We start from the raw sequence: 4,802 nt of genomic DNA, 5'->3' as shown, positions 1-4,802 counted from the left end.
GTAGACTATCATAAACAGTGAACAAGATACAGTGTAAGTTATGGATAGTAGTTCTGTTGGAAACACTCTCTGGGGCAGGTGCAGTGGCTCACACCTGTAATTTCAGCAGTTTGGGAGGCCAAGGCAGGCAGATTACTTGAGGTCAGAAGTTCCGAGACCATCCTGGCCAACATGGTGAAACCCCATCTCTACTAAAAATACAAAAATTAGCCAGGTGTGATGGCGTATGCCTGTAGTCCCAGCTACTCGGGAGGCTGAAGCAGGAGAATTGCTTGAACCCAGGAGGTGGAGGTTACAGTGAGCCAAGATCATGCCACTGCATTCCAGCCTGGGCAACAGAACAATACTCCATCTCCAAAAACTAAAGAAACACTCAATGGGCACAAATCCATATCAGCTGGGCATGGAGGCTCACACCTGTAATCCCAGCACTTTGGGAGGCTGAGGCGGTTGGATCACTTGAGTCCAGGGATTCAAGATCAGCCTGGCCAACATGATGAAACCTTGTCTCTACTAAAAATACAAAAATTAGTTCGGCATGGTGGCACACGCCTGTGATCCCAGCTATGCAGGATGCTGAGGCAGGAGAATCACTTGAACCTGGGAGGCAAAGGTTACAGTGAGCCAAGATCACGCCACTGCACTCCAGCCTGGGCCACAGAGAAAGACCCTACCTAAAAAAAAAAAAAAAAAAAAGGCAAACAAGAAAAAGAAAACAAGTTCACATTCACAATATGTGTCTACTCTATGTAGACTGTTCCCTCTATGAAGGAAGGGGTCCAATATAACCAATTTGCTACCACATGGCTGACTAATCTCCCTTGGAAATGGTGCGACTCAATGTGTACTTTCTGATGTTGTCAGATATCAGCCTTACGGCAGAGAAGCCTAAGATGTGAAGTCCAAGCATAGTCTTTATTCCTGACTCCATGGCTACTTTGAGCAAGAACTGCAGTAGGTGGAGAAAGAGGCCCACTCCATCAAATATGTCATACACCTAATTACTGAAAGCCTTCTTGGAGTAGATGCTCCATGATGAGCATTCACATGTCACACAAATATCCTCACACTTTGTGCCCATTCTGAAAGGCACATCCACAAACTTCTTTCCCAGACCATCTTGTCTTTCCAAGTTGCTGGCTATTCAGCAAACCATCAATAATTGCTTGTGAATGAGTGTAGATCTATTATCTCTGACCATTCTTAATCCAGACAAAGTAGACATTCAGTGTACTGCTGAAAATTTCTTGCACTGGGAGAGTTTCCCTTCAGTACTATCATCAGGGGACATTCCTTATTGGGATTGTGATGCTAGAATAAACCACTTTCAGCTTGTGCTAGTATATTTAGGATAACTGTCTATAAATCAGTTAACTGCTCTTAAGAAATTCCCCATGAAGTTGAAGATAAGGAAGCACCAGGAGTAAGTATCAAAGGAATCTGAGCCACCTGCTAAGGCAACTTGTGCTTTCTGGACCTGCTTAAGCTCAGTCTCTTACATCATTTCCATTCGATGAGTAATAGCTCTTCTGTACATCCAGTCTTAGTGGATTGGTGGATTAGCTAACATTCAGTTCATAATGGGCAGCTGAGCTTGCATAGTCACTCTATTGTCTCATGGCCAGTCATTCAAATTCACTTAGCAAGCTAGCGGCCATTCCTTAAATAGAAAATTGTTATCTGCAGAGGAGGGCATGGCTTGCTGTATAACTAAGGAATTCTGCATTTTAGATCTAATCAAGGTTCACCAGAGGCTCCATATAGCATCCTTATTTGCCACAGGCACTGTAAGTATCATCAGATTCCTCTGGATCATTAAGTCCTGCTATAGATATTTCTTCTCCCCTTATTCCTAATAAAAAATTCCAGCCTTACGGGTTGCTCTATAAATGGGTTCACAGCATCACACTCAAATGTGGTATATATTGCCTCTAAAATCTAAAGATACCCAGCAAGTATTGTGTCTCTTTTCTTAGCGGTAGGTATACAAGGTGAAGTAATTTATCTTATACCCTGGAGAGAATATCCTGGTGTTTTCTAGACCACTGGACCTCCAGAAACTTCACTAAGGTGATGAATTTTCTTGGGGTTTATGCCCAACCTCTGGCTCACATGTGTGTTGTTAAGGCAGCTAAAGTATTTGTTACTTCCTGTTCATCAGGTCCAATCAGCTCGATGTCTTTAACATAATGATCAAGAACTGTGCAGATGAGATTATGCCAGAGAGTGTTTACATCCCATAGAGAACATTGTAATGTGTGCTGTTGGCTTTGACATACATATAAAAGAAAACAAGTTTTGGTGAAAATTGAAATAGATAAAAAGCATTTGCCTTATCAGTAATGCACACCAAGTGCCTAGGGCTGTGTTGCTTTGTTGCAGTAAAGACAGCACATATAGCATAGCAGCAGCAACTGACATTACCATTTAAGTTTAAACTTTAATAACAAATCATATTCTCCAAGATCTTTTGAGTTAAACAGGGATGTGATGGTACTGTCATTCTTGTATCTTCTACATCTTTTTCTGGTGGTACTAATTTCTACATATTTCCAGGGATTGAGCATTGTTGTTGGTTTTCTATTCTGGTATCAAGAGAAAATTTCAGAGGCTCCCATTTGGCCTGTCTTACCATAGTAAACTTCACTCTGTGGGTCAGAGAAGTAATGCTGGGATTCTATTAGTTATTGCGTATGTCTATTCTAATTAAGAATTGAGGAGATAACTATAGTCTGGGACTGCAGAGCTACTGGATCCACACTGATTTACACTTGGTTAAAAATTTCATTTATCACCTACCATAGATCCCCATTTTGATTGGTGGGTCCAGTGGTGTTTGCAATCCTCAGGAATAAGCATTAATTCAGAAGCAGTGCCTAGTGATCCCTGAAATGTCTGGGTATTTCCTTTTTCCCAGTGCTCGGTCAGCCTAGAAACAAACATTAGGTTCCTTTGGATAACGCTTGGATGAGGATTTATAGTATATTTATGACAATGTTGCAAGACCCTCCTAAGGGGACCAGCTTCAAGAAGCTCTGTGCCTGTGAACTCGTTTAGGTATGAAAACTGAATGAGAAAGATAATTTCATTTTGTTGGCTCAAGGGAGCTTTCAGGTGGCAGACCTAGAGTTTTGTCTGATAAAGATCAATGGCTATTGCCAAAGTCTGCCCATCTATTTCATCCCCAGGACCACCTAGGGCACTGCCAGATATACCTGTAGGTTAAGACCTTTAAGTACTATTTTGCCTCTGCTGCCCATTATAGAAAATGTTTCCACCATGTCTCTGCCAGTTAAGTGCTGCCACTTGGCCACTGCCATCCCAGGATCCCACTAACATAAAAATCAAGCAGCCACCTCAATGAAAGCATCTCCCACCATCATATCCAGCCACTAGAGAGTTTTTCTTTTTTCTTTTCTCTTCTTTCCTTCTTCCTCTTCCTCCTTTTCTTCCTTCCATCTCCTTCTCCTTCTTCAACAGAATCTCGCTTTGTCACCCAGGCTGGAGTGCAGTGATAGGATCTTGGCTTACTGCAATCTCTGCCTCCCGGGTTCATACAATTTCTCATGATTCAGCCTCCTGACTAGCTGAGACTACAGGTGCATGCCACCATGCTCGGCTAATTTTTTGTATTTTTAGTAGAGACGGGATTTCGCCGTGTTGGCCAGGCTGGTCTAGAACTCCTGACCTCAGGTGATCCACCTGCCTCAGCCTTCCAAAGTGCTGGGATTATAAGCGTGAGCTATGGTGCCTGGGCTGTATTTTTTCAATGCCTCAGTATAAAGATCATCATCTGGCCTTCCAGGAATATGTAGGGGTTGGCTGTACAGATTATACATGATAAAATTATTCCAACATTCCCATCTCCATAAACCTTTGGATTTCTTTCTCTACATTATATCAGGGACATTCTGGCATCTCAAGCTAACCAAATATAGGCCACTGCTGAGTCTGAGTCTCATTTAACAAAGTAAACAAAGTGTTAGAATCACTGTCAAAGTATGGGCTAACACATTAGAAACAGACCTTCTCATCAATGTAGCCATATCAATAAATTTTGCCCAGTCCTTTGCTCCTTATTTTATTTGGAACTTGGCCACGAGTTGTTCGACTTTTCACAAAGTCATGTTACCCATGACAGTATCAATCTTGATATCTGAATTGCTAACACTATATATTCATATCTGTCTGCATTTGTAATTCTCTCATTCACAAAGCCTCTACATATAGGTGCAAGCATCCTACTGCTTTGCTTTGTCAGACGAGAGTTGTGTTGTACTGCTTACCTACTGAAATATATATTCATTATAAATTACTTTCATTTAATTTTTCATTTATTGTACAGTTAGGACAATATACTGTTGCTTTTTTTTTGTTGTTTTTATTTTTGAAATTTGTAGAGGTAGGTAATATCCACAAATTACTTTTCAGGATAGTAAGGGGAGTCTTAAAAGTACTAGTTACAAAAAGAAGACAATGGTCTGGGCAGAGAACTGCTGCCTCCCCATTCTGGCCCCAGGAATTTAGGTGCAGGCATGTCTGCGATGAATCAAATTGGATCTTGAGTGCACCTTCCAAATTAAGTAATTTGTTATTGCTTTTCTGCAGGACGGCTCTATTTAAGTAGAGAATGCAGTGTCCTATTCAGTTTACTTACAGAGTCATGCAGACTGCTCAGTAAATAGACATACCAATAACAGCAGTGAAGAACTGACTCAGAGATGCAACATAAACAATCTGTTGTATGTCTGAGAAAGGCCTTAGAAAGAATTTTTTTTTGTTTCCATGCAACATTGATAATA

Source organism: Callithrix jacchus, chromosome 6 (genome assembly GCF_049354715.1).
Source record: "Callithrix jacchus isolate 240 chromosome 6, calJac240_pri, whole genome shotgun sequence".
Taxonomy (NCBI): domain Eukaryota; kingdom Metazoa; phylum Chordata; class Mammalia; order Primates; family Cebidae; genus Callithrix; species Callithrix jacchus.
This window is presented reverse-complemented; position numbering follows the sequence as displayed.